This window comes from Galeopterus variegatus, unplaced genomic scaffold (genome assembly GCF_000696425.1).
Source record: "Galeopterus variegatus unplaced genomic scaffold, G_variegatus-3.0.2 Scaffold6161, whole genome shotgun sequence".
NCBI classification, from domain to species: Eukaryota; Metazoa; Chordata; class Mammalia; order Dermoptera; family Cynocephalidae; genus Galeopterus; species Galeopterus variegatus.
Genome location: NW_007732272.1, coordinates 48155 through 70023, shown reverse-complemented (window position 1 = coordinate 70023; position 21869 = coordinate 48155). Strand labels below are relative to the sequence as shown.

Here is a 21869-nt window from a genome sequence, read left to right as displayed (position 1 = left end):
AAATCAAAGTCACCTCCCTTGAAACCCAGTTTGGGAAAAATATAGTAGTGTCTTCTTTGGAAGCTGTGAGCTTCTGCAGGGTAGGGATTGATGTTTTTAGTCTTTTCTCTTTCCCGAATGTCTAGCATATTGCCTAGCTTCATGTGTCAAGACTTTCAGTTGTAAGTAACAAAAAATCTCAATTCAAATTCACTTTAGTGAAAAAGTTTATTTTGTATGCCCAAATTTCCAAAGATAATCGACTTCAGATATAGCTGGATTCAGGGAACTCATGAATCTTTCCCAGCAATTGGTCTCTACTACTCCTGTCTCTGATTTCCTTTGTTTGGGGTTTGCTTGAATCAGTCTTTGTGGACAAAGTGTTGGAATACCTTATTGATCAGATTTGGGTATGTGCTCTTCAGTGAAGCCTGAATGAATGGGCTATGATCAGTGTCATATTCACTGACAGCAGGAGTGGAATGATATACAAATGAAAAATGAAACATTGTTATTAAAAAGAGGAGGGAGGAATGAATATTCAGCAGGCAAAATTAATGCCTACTCATGACACACAGAAAACACCCATATTGGTATTTTCAGTTGCATTATTGAGTTGAATTTAGCAGTTTGTTCTGGGACTGTGATATGATCTCTGTTCTTTGTATGTGTTATGATTATTTCCACTTCCACATCATTGTCCCTTCTTGGTGAGTTCTCATCTCAACTTCTATAGTGCTTCCTGTCTTCACTGTATGCTTTAATATAAATATATGTAAATGTGAATATATTTCATATTCCTGGTGAGAATGGAGTGCTCAGGAACATGGAGTACAGTTATATTCTTTTGAATTTATCTTCTCAAGATTCTATCCAGAGGAGAGAACACATGTAAGAAATAAAAAAAAGACAAACAATTTTTCACCTTTTCTAGGGTGGGTTGTCATTGTTTTTGAATACTGATTAAAAAGTTAATGTTTTCTGTTGACAAGTGGCTTTTATTTGCAGGTTTAATGTCAATGAAAAACAAATCATGTAGAAAATGGAAATAGTACTAGTAACTATCTTGGGAAGGTTATTGAGAAAATTGAATGAGCAATTAATTATATATAAAATACTAGAATACTGCCTGTCCCATAATAGCTAAGTTTTAGCTATTATTATTGTTGTTGTTAAAAGTTGACTTCATCTCTTACCCCATCATGTCTTCCCAATCACATTTGGGATGGAGAGTGGGTGGCTGATTTAGAAAATTGAATGTGGAACCACTTAGTGCCTGAGCTGAGGCTAGGGACTCCAAGTGTGAAAGGAGCACTGAAATAAAACAATGATCTTATTGATATATTCTGGGAGTCATGGAAATAATTATCTGTTCTTTCTAGTGAAGCCAATTGTTGAATGTTTGATGAACACTTACCTCTGAGCTGTGTTGCCCAGTTGTCTACCAGCTTCTCTGGTTGACTCTCTTTCTCTCAGGCAAGTGTGGAAGTCGCATCTCCACCAGAGTCCCTTTGTGAACCTACTCAGTGCTTCTTTAATTCATTCACTGAGTAAGTATTTTAGAGCACCTTCCATCACAGCTGTATTTACTGAGTGCTTGTCACTCATTACATACCAGTTCTGTTCTAAGCTTTGCACATTGATTGTTTGATTGAATCTTCATAATGTCACCACACAGTAGTTGCTTTTATTATCCTTATTTTCCAGATCAGGGAACCCAGGCACAGGGGATGTAAGATTTTGTTGCAAGATGCTGTGATAGGCTGTACAAAGCCGTTTACAACCCCCATCTCCATTGTACCTCCATATAGATGCCAACTTTCCCAGCTTCCCTTGCAGGTGGGCTTGGCCTAGTAACAAGCTTTTGATTTCCTAATGAAAAGGGGCAGGTGCAGCAGGTGAACTCCTTCACTCTTCACCTTCTCCCTGCGTAGACAGCAGTTAGAGATGGCTGGTGTGCTAGATTCACCTTGCTACCTTGAATGTGTGGCCAACAGAACTGTAGAGAAGTAGCCCTGACCCCACTGAGCCACAGGACCAAGGCCAGCAGCCATACTACTCCAGAATTCTGGTTTTGTAAGAGGCATATAAACTCATGCTGGCTTATTTCGCTTAAGCCAGGTTTTTTTGTAGCAGCAGTTACACACAATCTTCACTGAAACAGATGCTGAGCTGTTCTCAAACCCAAGCAGTCTGTTCCCAGAGCCCATGCAGGTGGTCTCTCTTCTGCATTGCTTTTCACAGGCCAGACACTGTCCCAGATTCTCTGAACAGAGATGGCGCCATACCCTTCTGGAATGTAGAGTCTAATGTTTCTAAATGCTATCATAACCACAAAAAATGTTATATAATTATGAATTTCAGGAACTACCATTCAGGGAAAGACTATGACACATAATAACAGGGAATTGTCTTAATTCACACTGTGAGCAAGCAGAAAAGCCCCATTTCTCCAAAGAAGTGAACATTTATGCTTAGATCTGAAGGATGAAAGGACAGCCACGTGAATTTTGGGTAGAAGGCTCTGCATATATAAGATCAGAAGGCATAAATGAGATTGCACTGTTGGAAGAGATAAAAAGATGTCTGTGGTAAGGGACAGAGAGAAAGGAAAAAGAGAGCACTGGAGAGTCAGGCAAGCGTCAGACCACTCCATGAAGGTTTGTTTGGATTTTATCTTACAAATAGTTGAATGCTCTCAATTTGCTTTAAGCTGGGAGAAATAATGTGAATTATACTAAAAGTAAAAGAACATCTTTGTTTTGAGGAGTCACAGAGAGATCAGTTGTTCAAGTAAGAGACGTCGGCTTGATGTGGAAGTTGGTAATGTGGATGGGGGAAGTAGACATATTTAAGATAAATTATGAAGATCCTACAGAACCCCAAGGTTCTGTCAGAGGAAGAGAGAAACTAACAAGCATCAGTGTTTAAAAATACTTGGGTCTAAATGGAAATCCCTGGGGGTAGTGGGGGTGAGGGGAGGAAGGGTGCTGGTGGTCAGCTCAGGGGCAGGGGTTTAAAATGTGACCAGTTCTGTTCTTTGTGCTGTCGTCTTTCCTAGTTTAAAATCGCAGTGAAGGCTATAGTCACCATGTTAATAAACACTGAAAATTAGGCAGTCACTTACTAAATGAACCTTTAGCTAAGATTTGGAAAGTATTGAATAGGGCTCTGTGCTGTGTGCGAGACGTGTCTGTAGGAGGGTGGGGGTGGGTGGCAGTGGGGACAGGGAGCTGGAGGTCGGGGGTTGCACGGAGACCCTGCCCCCGGGCCCTGGGACGAGGGTCTGGCTGTCAGGCTCTTCCATTCCTGACTTCATGCACCAGAAGCGGTTTAAAGTGCGGAGCCAGAGCCAGGGTCGCGGGGCTCGGTGGGCGGCTCCTGCCCCGCCGCCCTGGGTGCGCGTGTTCCGACCTGTGCCCTCTTCTCTCGGGCAGGACACGGAGCTTCTCAACACCGCCGTCCTCACCGGAAAGCCTGTCGCGGTTCCCGTCAGAGTCGTGGCGGTTCAGGAGGACGGTTCCGTGCTCGACGTGTCGGAGTCTGTGGAATGCAAGTCCGCCGATGAAGACGTCGTTAAGGTCAGGGCTTTGTCTACAGATCCCCCCAGCGTTCGGTCCTCTTTGTCGCCCCTCCTTTTGTCCCCAGGGTCTTGTTCTGACCGAGCGCCCCTGCTCTGAAGGGCTGGAGCCAGAGTGACCTCACTGAGGAGGGGATGACTGACAGCGGAGACTCCGGGGTCCGGGGCTGCGGCATCGCCTGCTTCCCTGGAGAGGGGACCCCGACCCTCAGTCTCCAGCAGAAATAATTCATTCCCTTTCCCCCCTCTTCCTGTCCCTCTCTCCCTCTCTCTTTCCTCATAGGACAATATTTTTCTAACTTTAGCAAGCCACACACCATCTTCTCAATTTTTTGCTAACTCTCTGGGCCTAATAATATTATTTAACTTAATATATTTTCTTTAAATGCCTCGCCTTTGGGGGGCACTCATTTAGCTCAGTTGGTTAGAGAGTGGTGCTAATAAATGCTTCACTTTTTCAAACTTGAAACCTCATTTAGCCTCATTATAAGACAATAAAACCCATGAGCTTGATGTACTAAATTTTTGTTAATATGCATTACAATAAATGACTAACTATTAAAATCAAAAAATCATCTATGTGCCCCTAACTTAATTTGAGTATAACCAGGGAGATACAGCTCACAGTTTGGGAAATCTGGCCATGGACATTTCTGCTGGAGTTTTCATTTTAATTAGCTGTGTTTATGACTCCAAATTCTGCCAGGAACCAGCGGATGGATTTTTTTCATGCTCTTTGCAGGGGTTTATTGAACCACCAAATTTAGTGTTTCTGCCTACTTTTTTCTTAGCATAGTGGTTGCGATTTGCTTTTGCAGCAGAGACTTCAGGGACAAAGGACTTAAATCTTCAGAATGATCCTTCCTCCTTTAAGTTGCTAAAAGAGTCCACAGGTTCAATCTATTCATTTATTTTAGAAAAATACAATAATGCTGAGTCCCTTCCTTCCTTATATTTTACCAGCTCCTGTTTAGAGGTTAGAAAAACTTGGTCTCAGTCTTAAGAACTTTGCAGTAGATAGAAAGGCCTCTATGGGTTTCCCTATGGTAGGTAGAAAAGGTCTGGGAGGGGTTGATTTTTTATTGCTGTGATCTACAAAAGGTTGTGTCTTAAGCAAGAGAAAATTTGATGAAGAAATGATGTATTAGTGAGGTTGAATTAAAAAAATAATCTGTAGGAAACTCAAGTTCGGCAAAGCTTGTTTCCTGGGCTTAGAAAATTAATTCTCCCTGGAGGTGGAAGGTGAACTAGCTTAAAACCTGCCCTGGGGCTCCTGGTGGTCCCTGTACTCTGTGGGCAGGTTTGATGCTCACAGAGTACAAATAAACCTAAGGACTTAAATATTCAGTATTTAGAAAGATCTGAACCAAGTCATAGGTGATCCTCTGCACAGATGAAAAATGTTGATGATGCATGGCCCTTGGTTGCCTTTGACAATGCACATTTCTTACCATCCCCATGTCATTCTAGAAAGGAGACACTGAAGGTGGCATATGGAGATGGTATCTGTGTGCTTATGCCATTATGGGCTTAAACAAACAACCCACTCTGAAGTTCCCTAAGCCTTTTGTTCTCTCCTGAGAGCCAGTGTAGATACCCCCAGGATGGAGTCCTCATTTCCTGCTATGAAGGACTCTACCCTAGAGAGGCAAGTCCAAGTTCATGGATCCTATTACTGCCTTATCCTTGGTTGTCTCAACTTCACAGAAATGTACTAAATGTACTAAAAATATCCTCTGTCCAGCTGATAGATACATTATTTTGTAAGACGATAGTTTTTTGCTCAACTGCCACTTTTGTAGTCTTATGAAGATAGCCTTCTTCTAGCAAATTATTGCCTGATCTTCAGAGGAGCAAAGTGGAGTCTACATCACCAAGTTTAGAGCTACATTAAGATTATTTTAGGGTTGCAAATCCTGGGGCCTGTGTCAATTGAGGAGGTTTAATTAATTGGCTGTGATTCATTTGTCATGGCTTCAGAGCTGATGTTTATAATAAATTTTGCCACAACTCTGAAATGAATGGAGTTGACCACAGACCTGTGTACTGGCCTCGGCATCATCCCAGAGGCATCCCCAAACATATAGCACATTTATTAGCATCCTCTGGAGATACCCACTCAGTCTGAGGAGTTGTCACTCAGCCACTGCTTCATAGTACAGAAAACACTGTGTGATTCCCGGGGAGTGCCTTGCAGGGTTCACCAGGGATCTTTGTGCACTGGAATTCTATGCATTGAGACTATCATCCAGGTTAGCAGAAAGTGTGAATTTAGGAAGGTGTAAAATATGGTAATATACAAACAAATTAGCTTCTTTGGGATTGTATGACTTTTAGGGGACAGAATCTGAGGACAGAAGTGACTTTGACAACCTATAACCTTGGCCTAATGTGGCAAGATTAGAAGGGATAAATGTTAATTTTTAAGCTGTCAACTACTTTTAAGTTAAAAATAAAAAAAACCAAGTAGAATATGCAGCTTAATAGTAGTGTGTGTGCACATGCATGTGCAAAAAGCCTTGATATTTTTATCAATAGTGAGATCCAGTGAGTCAACTGAAGAGGCTGCTACAGGCTGACTTGATTTTAATTAGCATGAATAGGTACATGATTCAGAACAGAGGTCACAGGCAGTCAGACTTCCGACCACATCTGGCCCAGAGGGGTGTGTATGTGTGTGTGTGTCTGCATGTGTATATATTCTATTATTATTCAATTTGTTGCCATAATGTAAAAATTGTTAAATTCACATGGAAATCTGGATTTCAAGATTCTTATGAAAAATCACATGGTCAGGTGGCCCCAGGCCCACATTTCTTCCTGTGGACCTCAACCTGGAGTTGAATAGAGGATGCCCTTTTGAGTAAGGCCTGTGTCCTCTGGCTCACTGCACTCCCCAGCACTCTCTCTCATCTCCCACATGGAGGCTGAGGGACATTTGTCATTTCACTTCACACATATGCTGCTGGTTTCTGAAGGTAGATTTCAGAGGAAAGTGAGATATTTCTTGTACTCTGGTCCCTAAAAAAGACAAGCATTGAATGATAGAATTCACTGTCTCACTCCAACAGAGAATTCTATATTTTTCTAGGCCATAAGAGGAACACTGGAAAGTTGGATTGTGTTCTGCAAAGAGTGTCCAGGGTACATAAGGCTCTTGGAGTCAAATCACAGGGAAATGATTGAAGGAAGTGTGAGTGTTTAGCCTGGTGATGAGAAGAAAAGGCCCAGGGGTGGGATAGAGAGGGAGATGTGGCAACTCTTTTTAAGTCTTTGAAAGGCCATCATGTAGAAGATGGAGTAGATTTGTGCTTTTTATATTCCAAGAGTGGAAGTTAAAAGGGAGCCATTTTTAGTTCAATATAAAGAAAAAGACTTCAGAGGTAGTGAGGTCTTTGGTTAAGCTCTCAAATAGATGATGTTGGTTCAAATCTTGACTCCACCTTCCTCACTGTTTGACTGAATTACTTAACGTCTCTGAGCCCAGTTTCCTTATCTGTAAAATGGAGATGATAATGAATCAATGGAAAGGTATTGTCCATAGAGATTTGTTCTAAACTCATTGTGTAAAGCAGAACTAACAATAATCAAAATAATTCTTGAAAATCCATTACAGAACACCTGGGTTTTTACAAGTTTAAAATAAAGTTGATTTAAAAAAATATGTTTTCCTTGCACTTGAGTTGTGGCAAATTTCTTGGAGCAGTAAAGGGTAAGGTTTAGTTTCGAAGGTAATGTTGGGGGAAGTCTAGATAAATTGGATTTGAGGGGAGATGAAGATAAATTTCCTCTCACTCCGTTTTATTCTTCTTTTTTATGTCTACTGGTGAAAGTCTTATCTGGTGGCAATCTAAAGTTATTCTGAGCACATGTAACTGACTTTTTGTTTGTTAAATCTGTGTGATAAAATCCCAATGTGCAGTTTTTGGAATGATTAAATGAGTGCAAATCTAAAGGAAGTCACATAGTGCAGTAAATATATTATATCTACATATCTGCATGTTTATATTTATATCCATATCTATATTGATATACCTATGAATTTTATTTTATTTATTTATTTTGTTTTGTTTTGTTTTTATTGGTTATGAATATTCATGGGGTACAAAGCGAATTGTCACAACTCGTGCCTAAGATGTGATGGCCAGATCCATACTGGCAGCATGCTTATTACCACAAATTGTGATTATACCCCCTGCCCCCACCCAATTATCCCCCCAATTATCCCTGACCTCCCTCCTCATCCCCCTTTCCTCACTCCACTTTGTATCCCTAGGTATGTTCCCTCCCCCTGCAAGTCCAGCACAGCACTGTGGTCTTCCTTTCCTTCCTTCTTTCTCTCTTTGTTCCCAGTTATGAGTGAGTACATATGGTATTTATCCTTCTGTGATTTGCTTATTTCACTCAATGTAAGTTTCTCCAAGCTCATCCATGTTGTTGCAAAAGGGAAAATTTCATTCCTTTTTATGGCGGAGTAGTATTTCATGGTGTATGTATAAATTTTAACCTGTACTGCTTGTAAGGTCCACAGTATCAATAACTATGTCTGTTTTACTAACTATTCTGTTTCCAATCCTAAGCACAGTGTCTGGAACACAGTAAATATTTGTTGAATATATGAATGAATGAATAAACACTAGTGATTCTCAGAGATGAAACAAGATACTGTACAAGAATGGTTGCCTTGTCTTTATTGGAACATCTCCAGTGAATATTTTCTGTTAATGAAATCTTCAAAGAGAGATGGAAGGTCCTCTGTAGTGAAGGGACTTGGCATTGATTGGTGACTTGGGATCTTATGATCCAGGTTGTCTTCTCTTCTCATGGGGATGTTTTCCACCAATATTTATTAACCATCTACTTGTGGAGGGAAACATAAAGAGCTTTGGGAGTTTCAAAAGTAGAATGCATATGAATTCTGCCCTTAGGAGCATACTACAGCTAAGAGTATTAATAGGTAACATTTCCTGAACATTTATTAAGTTCCAGATACTATTATAATAAGGACATTATAAGTATTGGCCCGCTTCATCTTCATAACAAGTCTTTAAGGTAGTACTACTATCCAAAGTTTATATATGAGGAAATGCCACACAGAAGGGTGAAGTAACTCACTCAAGCTCTAGTGGATGTAGGTGTCAGAATTCCCACCCAGGAAGGCTGGCTCCAGAGCCTATGATCTTAACCTCTGTGCATCCTGAATTGTCCTTCTTAAAGGTTGTGTAGGACATTGTGGAGCAGGTTGGGGTAGGGGAAAGGTGGCACACTGGTGCTCTTATGAGCTAAAAGCAGAATATCATTCCTTTGGCTTTCCCATTAGGGAATCAGCTGATAATGGGATGTCTCTGAATTTGAAAAGACTTTTGTTTTCATCCACATCATCTGGAAGGCATGTGTATTAGTTTCTTATGGCGGCTGTAATAAGTTGCTACAAACATAGTGGCTTGAAACAACACGTTTATTATCATACAGTTCTGGAGGCCAGAAGTCTAAAATGAGTTGGTAGGGCTGCCTTCCTTCTGGAAACTCTGGGGGAGAATCTGTTCCTTTTTCTTTTCTAGCTTCTAGAGGCCACCAGTATTTCTTGGCAGTGGCCCCTTCCTCCATGTTAAAAGTCAGAGTGTAGCATTTTCCAATCTCTGTCTATCTGACCTCTGATCCATTATTACATCTGCTTCTCTGACTCTGACCCTCCTGCCTCCCTCTTATAAGGATCCTTATGATTACATTGGGCCCACCTGGATAAACCATCTCAAGATCTTTAACTTAATTATATTTGCAATGTTCTTTTGCCACAGGTAGTAGTTTCTGAGAGCTGCTGTAACAAGTTACCGCAAATTTGGTGTGGCTTAAAACAATAGAGATTTATTCTCTCACAGTTCTGGAAGACAGAGTCCAAAATAAAAGGTATCAGTAGGGCCCCGCTCTCTCCAGAGGCTCTAGGGGAGGATCCTTTCTTGCTGCTTATAGCTTCCAGTGTTTCCAGGCATTCCTTGGCTTGTGGCTGCATAACTTTAATATCTGCCTCCTTTGTTACATGGTCTTACCCCTGTGTCTCTGTATGACCTTTTTTTATAAGGTTACTTGTTATTGGATTTAGGGGCCACCCTAATTCAGGTTAATCTCTTTTTCAGATCCTTAAAATTATATCTGCAAAAACCGTTTTTCTAAATAAGATCACATTCACAGGTACTGGGGATTAGGACTTGGACATATCTTTTGGAGGCCACAGTTCAACCCATTATACCATGTAAAGTAATATATTTACAGATTCTGGGGATTGAGATATGAACATTTTTGTGGGGAGGTCTTAAGCTGCCTACTACAGTGTGCTTTCCTTTCTTTGCAAATACCTTTAAAGGTCTTTGAGGAAGGAAGAAAGACGCAATTTCCATATTGTAATTATGATTTAATCTTTCAGTGTCTATCTTTTTGACTAAGTGATCGCTTCACGCTTTTACATATTTGCAATTGTATTGTTTGTCAATGGCTTATGGTTTCCCGAACCATAGAAGCCAGTTATGCATCATCAGCAGGGGATGAACTCTTTCACACTTGCAGAGAAATAAATATGAACTCATGTGGATCTTGAAGATGATGCTCTCTGACTTACAGCTGCAGTAATTAAGTTTCCAGCCTTCTGGTATCAGCTGGACTTGCAGTAATGAGATGTTAAAGGGCTAATAAAAGGGCATTCACATTTTAAAACCTTCCTGCCCCAGGGAAGGATCCTGTTTCCAAACTTGGTCTGTGAGGGGTAAGGTAAGGCAATGGATACCAGAAAAAATATAAAGTTTTCTGCTGCTTGCTGAGCAATGTGTTGAGAACTGGTCAGTAAGTAAAGCTCGATCGAAAACATTAACACTCTGGAAAACATCGACATCTTCGAGAGAGAGCTGCATTTCCCGGGTTAATGTGCAGCACCTATGAAAGGCTGTGTGATCAAAATTCCCGTAAGTGATGGATTTATAAGGAGGATAAAATGGAAGGTGGGTGTGTTCTGAATGTGGTCCTTAGAGAGGTTCACTTGAACTGATGTCACTGAGCAAGGTACATCACTATTCAGGTAGAGGAGACTGGACAGGTGTGGCAGGTAGTAGGCTCTAACAAGACTAGGTTGAATTCCTGCATTGGTAAGTATTTTTTTTTTTGTTGTTGTTGTTGTTGCAAATAATAGACACCCAAATCTAACTGCCTCAGACTAATCCTAATTTTACTTGGAATAACATAGAAAATTTCAAAAGAGGTTTAAGCCTATTTCTTTCTCTTTAGTAATACTCAACAAAAATTCCTGCAAAAACCATTGTTATTCTATTTCTGGGCATGAGTTTCCTCTCTTCACTCAACACCAGAAGCAAGGCAGTTAAGAATAAGTTGTCAGGCAGTTTGGATGTTATTGCCTAATTTTGTCCTTCTTTACGCTGGTAATTTGGTCTTTTATTGTTCCGTTCTAATTGGAGACGTGTCATGTCATTCTTGTTGGCCACAGATAGATATTGCTGCATTCTCAACCTTTTGTTCCTGTCAGCTTCACTATGATTCCAATAATAATTAGATCGTTTGTTAATTTCTTTCTTTGGCATCTCTAATTAAGAACACTCTGGAATTGTTTCTGCATAATTCAGAGAACTCTTAGAATGAGCCAACTTAAGCCTGCAAACCTCTGAGCTTCAGTTGCCCAGTAAACATTGCAAGGTGCCTCCTTCCTTCCTCTGCTGGAGGCCTTTCTTCCACTCTTCTCCATCCAGGCCCTGCTTAGGTCCAAGGTTGTGGATTTTACCAGAGACTTGGGCCTCTTAAAGTGTTTAATATTAGGTCTGATCAAATATGGCCCTGGTGCCTTGTGTCTACTGGAGACGTATTTATTTTGGGTTCGAGAGGAGGGAAGAGGGTTCTTGTTGATGTTTTGGTGCTTGGTTCACAATTTAAACTCCGTCCATGCAGCTTGATTGTGGGCAGAATGTATTAGCTTTATATTTGAGTTCACTGGGTTTCTTGAAGAAAGCCAAATTATTCAAAGTTTAGAAGTTCACTGGATCACCTGACTGTAAGATCTTGACACGGGCATGCGTGGATCTAGGTACAATGGCTTTGTGTTGAGTCTGCTGTCACCCTCTACCATTTTTCTTTCTAACAGCTTTTATAGGGCTGTAACTGACATACAATAATCTGCACATATTTAAAGTGTACAATTGATGAGTTTTGATTGTTTCATGGCTGTGAAATAATCACTAAAATCAAGACAGTGAACATATTCTTAACCTTAAAACTTTCTTTGTGTCCTTTTGTAATTTCCTCTCTCCTGCCCCTCTCCTTTTATCCCCAGGCAGCACTTTACCTGCTCTTTGTCATTGAAGATTAATTTTCATTTTCTAGAGTTTTGTATAAATGGAATTATAAAGTATGCGTTCTCTCTCTCTCTTCCTCTTATTTAGTCTGGCTTCTTCTACCCAGTATAATTAATTTGAGATTCACTCATGTTGTTATGTGTATTACTAATTTATTTCTTTTTTTACTACTGAGTAGTATTCCTTTGTATGAATATCCCACAGTGTATCAGTCTGTTGATGGACATTTGGGTTGTTCCTAATTTTTGGCTATTACAACTAATACTGGCATCAACATTCATACAAGCCTTTGTCTGGGCATAAGCTTTCATTTTTCTAGGAGCAGAAACGTTGTATCATATGGTAGTTTATGTTTAACTTTTCAAGAAACTGCTAAACTTTTCTCTCAAGTGGTTGCACCATCTTACATTCCTATCCTCAGATTTGAGAATCCCATGGCCTCCATATCTTTGCCATTACCTGGTATGGTCAGGATGCTATTGTATCTAAGAAAAAATTGCTTAGCCCAAGTTCACAAACATTTTCTCATATATATTCTTTTAAAAGTTTTATAGTTTTAGTGCTTCCATTTAGGTCTATGATCCATTTTGAGTAAATTTTTCTGTATTGTATGAGGTAAGAGTCTAAATTCATTTCTTTTGCATGTGGCTATCATGTTGTTCCAGCACCATTTGTTGAAAAGACTATTTTCCCCCCATTCTTTTCTTATTGAATTGTCTTAGTATCCTTATCAAGAACCACCTGACCACAAATGTGAGGGTTTCTTTATGTACTTACCACTCTATTCCGTTGATCCATTTGACTATCCTTATGACAGTACCATTTTGTCTTGATTTCCATTTCTTTGTAGCAAGTTTCGTAATTGGAATGTGTGAGTTCTCAAACTCTGTTATTCTTTTTCATGATTATTTTGACTATTTGGGGTCTCTTGAATTTCCATATGAATTTTATCTAGAATCAGTGTGCCAATTTCTGCCACATAGGAAGCTAGAATTTAGGGATTTTGATAGGTATCACATTGAATATGTAGATTAATTTGGGGAGTATTACCAACTTAACAACGTTAATTAAGTCTTCTGATTTATGAGGATGGGATATCTTTCCATTTACATAGGACTATAATTTCTTACAACAATGCTTTTATAGTTTTTAGAGCATAAGTTTTGCTCTTCTTTTAAATTTGTCCCCAAGTAGTTTATTCTTTTTGATGCAGTTTCAAGGAGTTAGAAGCATATGATAGGAACCACTCTCTGCTCTCTGTGGAGATTTCAGAGTATAGACTGGTTACCCTCTATACCTTAAGAATTCAGAGAGAATCTTGAGCAGTATGGTTTGGAGGGAGGCTTCTAGTTTGAAAGCTTGTCCTTTGTAAACAGAAGTTAGTAATCATGAGCCAGGCTAGGCAGTGGACTTTCAGGAATGCCAGATGAGATGTGACTTGACTTTGCTCTTCCTGATGAGGATTCAGCCTGGTTGATACTGAGCTTAATTTTAGAAGCAGAAGCCCCTGATATTTTTAAAAAGTTATGTAAATGGGAGCACATAGGTTGATTCTGTAAGTGTATCCTAAACAGTGAAGTGAGACTCAAGTATAAAAGTATTTTTTCTCATACAGCAAGGAATTGGGATTTTAGGTGACATTTGCACAGAGCCCGTTAGGGACATTTGAGTCAAGTGAGGTAGGCTGAGCTCTGCTGCACCACCTCCTTCTTTGGTAGCACCTCACTCTCCTATGTTTCTGTACTTTTTGTTAAATCTATGGGGGACTTTATCTAGGCACCATCAGGTGGGCATGTCTTCCCCCGTCTCCTGTCCTCCTGATGTAATATAGCTGGTGAGTAAGTTCAAAGAGGGAAATATCAGAAGTCATGTGCCAGACCAGGGACAACACCTAGACGACTGGTACTTAACCAGACAAGCCTTCTGAATTAAACCTTGTGAATTAGCCACTACAGGAAGGCAAGGTTTTTTGTCTATTCTGTTCAGTGCTGATTCCCTCTCATATAGAGCATAGCCTGGCACACAGTAGGCCCTCAGTAAATGTTTGTTGAATGCATGATCTTTAAAAATGTATAAAGATAATATCCAAAAGTAACAAAGCTCAGCCTACTGTCACTTCCATAACTCTCCTGTTCTGCTGGGGAGAGGAGAAAAAAATTGCTGAATCTCAGTGTGGTGTAGCATGACCATGCTGGGGTGAGCACAGCACATTAGAGGATCTGGCCATCTCTTTAACCTCTTAATTGTTAGTTTGAGAGTAGATTACTTTGGAGAACACCGTAGGGACAGCTCCTGTTTCTGAGATAATTCTTAGGGAGTTGCAGTGCAGTAGGCAATCTTGCATTTCAGGTTTATGGCTTCTCATTTGTACGATAGGTGAGGGTGCTAGTTTGTATGTTGCAATCACAGCTGAATTTGAACTGTCTTTGGTTATTTGGCAACATTATTAAGAACAAAGTGTACTGTCTGCCAGTTACTTGGAGCGATAGGTGAGTCCCTGGAGGGTAGCGGCCATGTCTAGTTTTCATGTCCCTGCTCCAGCACTTCCCACAGTGTCTGGTGAGCTCAGTGTTCTCAGTAGACATCAACTGGAAGACTGAATGGATGACATCCCTGTGGATGACAGGGAGGCACAGCAGGAACTCAGTGTGGGTCAGTCTTTCCTTAGGTTAGAGGCCTCTTTCTACTCAGTTCTTTCCTATGAATGTGTACTGAGCAAATGCTATCATAGCAAGGACTGGTTTGATGTCACAGAAGGTGTGTAATAATGCGTGGGTTACTGGCTTGTTGAACTGTCTCTGCCCTTACATTGGCAACTTCATGTTGTACAGGGACCTTGTCGATCTTTCTCATCAGTACATCCCCATCACCTAGCACTGTGCCTGGCACTGAGCAGGTGCTTTATGACTTGATTGCAGTCTCATCTGTTGCTTTGGGTTGCTTCGCCCCCCATGGATTTGTCACCCCACTTCCCCTGGGTGACGGAGACGCAAAGGATTACTCAAAGCCTATCTCTACTGAGCAGTGAGAGGCCCCGAAGTGGTTAATCTCCCTGGGAATGCTCAAGTGAGAGCCAGCTCTTCTGTTTGGGAAATTAATGACAAATTGGGGTTCTCTTCCTGCATTTATTTTCCAGACCAGGAAGTTACAGGAAGAGAACAAAGGTAGGGTTATAGTTTAACAACATAGGCTGGTAACATACAGTGAAACAAGCCAGATGACATTCCAGTAAGGCAATTAAGTGGTCCTATCAACAACAGTTTGATCTTAACAACATTCCTTCTTAATGGCAATTTCTCAGTATCTTTACATAACAATCAGTAACTAGTCTGTCTTTGAGCCAGTAATCTGCTGTGCCACATTCTTATCTTGCAACAGCGACTTATAGCCTGAGGAAAATTTCCTGTCCTTGCAAGGTCAATATTTGAAACTGCAAGGCTTTGGAAAACCAGGCCCTGTGAAGTACATTTGGTTTTTAGTATATTCCACACTCATCATTGAGATTATTTGTGCCAGAAGATGATAACATTGCTCAGGGAAGAGGGGGAGGCTTTGTAGTCCAGTGCACAGGGGTTTTAACCCACCTTAGTTGTCACTCTCTGGAGGATCATGGGATATTTGCCTTTCTTTTTTTTTTTTTTTTTTGTCCTTTTTGTGACCAGCCTCACTGCGCTCAGCCAGTGAGCACATCGCACCGGCCATCCCTATATAGGATCCGAACCTGTGGCGGGAGCACTGCTGCACTTCCAGTGCTGCACTCTCCTGAGTGCGCCATGGGCTTGGCCCTATTTGCCTTTCAAAATGAACGTCAGAGACTGACTTTGTATGTGACAATAACTAGCACTTATTGAGCACTTACTAAGTGTTGAGCACTGAGGCTGTTTATGTGTATCAATTCATGTAAGACTCAAAATAATCCTCTGTGGCCTGACTGTTAGAATCCACATTTTACAGATAAGTAAATTGATGCACAGGGCAGTGAATCTGTCACCTACATGAAGGCCACCTAGCTGGTAATTGCCAGGGCTGGGATCTGAGCCTCTACAGCTCGACTCTGAGCCTGGGCTCTCCACCACTGCATAAAGAGAGCACTCTGATTTCACACTGAACACAGCTCCATTGGAGTGATTAGACTGCTTATTTCAGGGGCAGGCTATTTTTTCTCTACTCTTGGACTGTCCACAAATTTATTTTAAGCATACCCTGAGAGGTTAAGATAATTATCTTTCACAGATAAAAATGTGTCCTCTTTTTCTCTTCAATATTTCAAATGTCTACAGAGAAATTCATCCATGCTAGGAACTATGAGCATAAAAGAAAGAGGAGTTAGAACTCCTTTTTAGCCAAGAGTTACTTGTACCAATAGAGACATGATGGGTATAGATGAGAGATTCTGAGAATCTCACATTTTCCCCAAATACTCTGGGAATTTAGCATGAGCAATTTATTAGTGTTTTATTGATATCTATCAATAGACTGATATGAAGCTTCAGAAATGAATGCTGCCTTTTGCAGCTGGTGGAAATATAAATTCTGTCTCAGCTGAAAACAATGGAGTGAGGTTTCTCAAGGAGTAGATGGAGTGGATTGCACAGTCTTGGTTTAACAAATGTGCACTTCTGTCTTCCATTCCACTGTCAAGAGGGATGGGCGTCCAGCAGTAAAAGATCATTTCTATTCATATATTCAATTTATTCACTCTTTTCTGGATACAGTTTCTAAACTTCTGTTAGATTAATTTGCTATCAAAACATTTAAGATTTAACTTGAAATGCTAAGAGAAAATCTCTGATTTCAAAGCTCTGTTATGATTTTCTATTCCTCTCTGCAATGTTGGGTTAAACTTAAAAAGTTCTCCCCAAAATATTTCATGTGTTTATTACTACTTATAAAGTCCAATTTAACAAGTCTGTTTCAAAAAGTAAAAGCCTCAGCCCCAGTGATTGCCCTAATAATCATTGATTCTCTGGACTCCTGAGTTCTTTCTGTCCTCAAAGGCTTCAACCATATCACTCCCCAGAGTATGTTTCCAGGAACAGAGAGATGAATAAATGTATCATTGATTTCCTGACAGCCTTCATGTCAACAATTAACAAGTATTTGGGTTACAATCTGACTTCTTTTCATACGAGCACAGTTGTAGGAAAAGCCCTAGATGGCCACGTGCTGAGATATCTGTGTGTCTGAAGGCCACACGCGAGAATGGTGGATTCCCATGTGCCTTTATTGAAAGTGCCCTCAAGTGATGAAACAACACTGAGGATCCTACACTGAGGATTTTCCAGCTCTGATTCTAGCGTTTGTGCCATGGCTCTGGCTGGGACAGATAGGACTTTGTTCAAGCACATGGGGCAAAAGAATTTTGGCTTCATAAATAACAGAATAAGTAAAACAGTGTATTTTTACTACATGGTAGAATGTCTTGCACAGGACAAGCAATTAATAATTGTTAATACTCTTCATTATGATTATTATTTGGCCTTAAACTCTCTTCTAACTGTTCTCATGTTAAATATATTGTGTTTCCAACAGAAGAGTAAAAAGAAAAAACCCACTAAAATGGGTGTTCTAAGGCTATGTTTCAACTCCTGCTTTACCACTTTCATGCTCTGTAACATAGCTGAGCACTTAGCATGTCTGGCTTCAGTTAACTATCTCTCAGGTATGGGGAGACACTTGGCCTGCCTTCCTCACACAGATATTTATGATTTATAACTATCTTAGAACTGCAAGGAGGATTCCTCTTCAAACCTGTTAATGCATGCTATGTAACAAGAAATCAGCATTACCAAGCAGGCATGGTATCTATCCTCCTGTTTCTTTGTTAAGGCACTAGACTCTCATTGTATGTATTCAAAAATACTAAATTAATGAATACTTTTCTGATTTTTTAAAAAGAAATAACTTGGCAAGAGCTTTTAAAGTCCTACAGATTGCTCTTTCCTTTCAGCAACTTTCTAAGAGACAGGAGGATGGAGAATTCAAATTTGTTGAATGCCCGCCAGGTGCCCATTACTCTCCTCCAGTGCCCTTTACACTGGCTATTTTAAGTAAAAGTCACAGTAAACACTTCAGATATCAGGAATATTATTTCCATTGCAGAGATGAAGAGACTAAGGTTCAGAGAGGTTAGGTGTCCAAGATCATGTAGGTATGAAACAAGGCATGTAGACATTGAGTCCAGGTTTACCTTACTCCAGAATCTGTATTTTATTGACTGTGTGCTGCCACCATGAATGTGATTAGACAGAATTTAGGAAAGACTTACTGAATCCTAAGGATTTTGAATTGCAAAGGAGACTGTTTGTGGTGTGTAGGACTGGTAAGGGTCACCGGAATTAAGGCTGAACAACGATTGTACATGTGAGGCTAGAGGACCATTGTGAAGAAGGATGCTATGGTTAATCAGAGCCCTAGAAGGAAATTCCGACCCTCTAGAAATATCTATAGCACTGAATGAACAGATTTAAATCATTGTCATGGAGTTGCAATCACATGCCATTCTTTTACTGAAGATGAAGTGAACATACAAAGCAATATAGATGGGAGACATTTAGGAAAGAAGGCCTTTCACTGTGAACAAAGATGTCCCTTCAGATTGAATCTGTAAGAGGTGACACGTGTTCATTGAAATATAGCGTGTGAATTCATTGAAGAATGGATGACCTGCCCCAATCCAAAATAGTTCAGGGACCAAGGTCTGGTGGACAACACAGGCAGCAAGTTGCAGCAACAAGGACTTGGTACTATCGCTGAGGAAGGCTCTTTCAAAGTAAAGTGGTAGTTTCGCATCTGCAGTTGCTTAACCCATGAATTTATGGAGTCATCTTATTTAGTCAGGGGTCATGGGCCCAGGAATACCAAGAGTTAACTTCAGAGATGGGACTGGGACACCTAAAATAATAATAAAAATGATATAGAAAAGGTGCCAATTAAAACCAATGTGCAAATGAAAATCAGTTATTTTGAAATGAAAACTTTCCCTTGGCAGGATGGATGTTTTCTGGAGCTGACATGCAGACCTTACATGGTCCATTGTCTCATGTTAAGGAGCAGAGCACTGACCCTCAGAAGTTTTAGGTAAAGGTGTGTTAATCAGGACTTCTGGTTATGGATGGTGAGGTTGAACTACCCCAACTTCCCCAAATAGAGGGAGTTTGTTGATTCTCATAAGCAATTGTGGGAAGGCTGGGGTTTTGGGGATGGCAGAAACCAGAAAATAGATTTATGTCGGGATACTTTGTTTCTTGTTTTCTTGTATCAATTTCCTTCTCTCAGACCAGCTCATCGACAAATCAGGGATCATAGTCATAAGCAGCTTCAAGTCACATCTGTACATGCTTATAATGAGAGACGAAAATAATCTTTCCTACCATCCACATTCAAAAACTCTTGGGGAAGGGCCTTGGCCAGCTCAGCATAAGTCTAACTCCTAGGCTTAGTGCTGTGGCCAGAGCGGGTACCAGGAGTGGGGATTAAGGGTGGATGGATGAGTGAGAGGTGTGGGGCATGCTGAGGGAGCTGAATGGTCAAGCTTGGATCCTTTGCTCATGGCCTTGGCCAGCTCAGCATAAGTCTAACTCCTAGGCTTAGTGCTGTGGCCAGAGCGGGTACCGGGAGTGGGGATTAAGGGTGGATGGATGAGTGAGAGGTGTGGGGCATGCTGAGGGAGCTGAATGGTCAAGCTTGGGTCCTTTGCTCATCTTGGATCCTTTGCTCATGCTGTGGGCAGGGACTCAGGACAAACAAAAGCAGCAGTAGAGGTTGCTGGGTAAATCAATAAAACAAGATCCTCTCTGCAAAGATTTTTGTTTTAGGTGTTGAAGATTCTAATGTATTTCCAAACTTAATCATTGAGTGGGAAATCCGAAAAACAGACATTGTTTTAAGTTACCTGGGCCTTCTTTCAGAATCCAGGCATGGAAGAAAAGTAAGCTCAGCACAAGGACTTACTAAACTCTGTTTTGGTGAGTTGGGGAACACTTAACTTTGGCCTTGATGATTACATAGCAGCTCCCCAGGCAGTCAATGAAAAGAAATGTTCTCTTGGCAGAAGAAGTCAATGAATGTGTAGTTTTGCTGGCAGAGGTGCTGAGGTAATGCAAGATGAGTTAGGAGGTGAGATTGGAAGGACAGGCAGGGGCTAGAGGTCTTATCCTATTATCATTTTACTGAGTAAGAATTTTAGAAAATTAACTGAAAATAAATGTGATTTTGGCAACAGTGTGAAGGATGGATTAGATGGAGGAAAAAGCCCATGAAGAATCCTCTTCCATCTATCCAGTAAACAAAAACCATTGGAATAATTAAAGGAGACAAATCAGAAATATGAGATAATGTAGTTGAAAAGATTCAATAGAAATAAGATCATGTCATCATAATGATTCCACTCTTTACTTCTCCTCTGACCAGTCCCTGACCTGTTTTTCTCCATTCTATTTTCTCTTTTTTTTCTTTCATACCATTTACCACTGGCTGACATTACTATATTTATTTTTTGACTTGTTTATTTGTTTGCTTGTCAACTTGTTTTTTGTTTTCTGTCTCTCACAGAATGTGAGACCCATGAAGGCAGGGACTACATTTCAGTTGTTTACACCTGCATTCACAGCATCTAATCCTGGGCACCTTAACTAAATGAATAAATAGACATGAATCCTTTTGCCTGTTGATTCATTTATTCATTTTTATAATGTAGCATTTAATGAATGTGTGCTATGTTCAGTGTAACAAATGGAGCATTCATACTTAGTGTTTAGGTTTTTTCTGTCCCACTCCCAATATCATTTTGTGAAAGGACATTGTGTCTAAATTGAACAGCAAACATTTTCACAGGTGCTTACAAGGCACAGTTTTAATCCTGCCAGGAGCCCCTGTGATGTAGTGGGAGACCCAAAGGAGCATCCTTCACACTGGAGGATTCTTTACTTTTTGCAGGCAACCAAAGGAAAGGAACCTTCCTCAAATCTTTCTGAGTAGGGAAGAGAACTCTTGAATGTAACACCTGGCATTTTGTGGGAGAACTTTTACTCTCAAATCATTGCTGATTAAGTTGTCACAGGCATGTAGCCCGGTTCCATGAGAGAGACTCTGACAGATGACCCAGAGAATCTCAAGCCATCTGACTTCCTTTAGTCAAAAAGGAGAGAGTCGGTACACAGAACTGCTTGAGGTGAGAGAAGAGGTTGTTATTAACTCAAAGGAGAGAGTGGGCATTTGGGCTAAGGAAAACAAAATGAGAAAATGTTGCTTGGATAATTTTTGGCTCATATGAATGTGAATATGGCATCAATCATCACTAATGAGAAAGCAGCCAGTTTGAAAATCTTGCTCACTTAATTATATCAACACAGTAGACACCTTTTGGGCTGTCTTCCCAGTTTGAGTTAATTATATTTTTTCCTTTTCTTTTTTTCTTTCTTTCTGATAATTACTTACCCTCACCTCTCCTCCCACATGTGAGTGGGCTGCTAGCAGCCGTGTTTATACTGTGCAACCCACTGCCTTGGAACTATTTGATTAGACAGTTAACCCACCGAGCTGGACCAATGAAACTCTCCTAGGAAGGAAATAAGCTAGTCTTTTTTGCAAGTGTAACAGATAAAGTTCTTATTTTGTGTCTACCACATGCAGGGAATAGCAGAACTGGTCATTCCACAAAATGAGAAGAGAGAAACAGAGAAAAGTAGAGCTAAGAGGCAGAGAGACAGACCTGGTGACATTCTATTTCCTAGCGCCAGTCCTTGGTGAGGTTTTATCACTTTCTAGCCTGTGGATTGAGTAGAACCTCCTATATTAGTATGAAAAATCCCAAATCCCTCCTCTTCTCAATTTTCAGTGGAGGTCTTTGCTTTGTAACTATAGAGTCCTAACTAACAAGATCAAGATGTTATAGATGGTCCCTGACTTATATGGTTCAAATTATGATTTTTCAGCTTTATGATGGTGCAAAAGCAATATAC

The 21869-nt window shown here is 40.4% G+C and overlaps 1 protein-coding gene across 2 annotated transcripts in view; it reads left to right on the top strand.

The window, feature by feature from the left end:
* Positions 1-3422: 3422 nt before the first annotated feature.
* The window catches only part of TMEM132B (transmembrane protein 132B), a 60516-nt gene continuing 42069 nt past the window's right edge, over positions 3423-21869 (top strand). The window contains exon 1 of one of the 2 annotated variants that reach the window (XM_008590497.1): positions 3423-3560. The gene's annotated coding sequence lies outside the window, so the exon portion shown is untranslated. The remainder of the gene's footprint in view (positions 3561-21869) is intronic. The other variant, XR_551826.1, reaches the window with a different exon arrangement.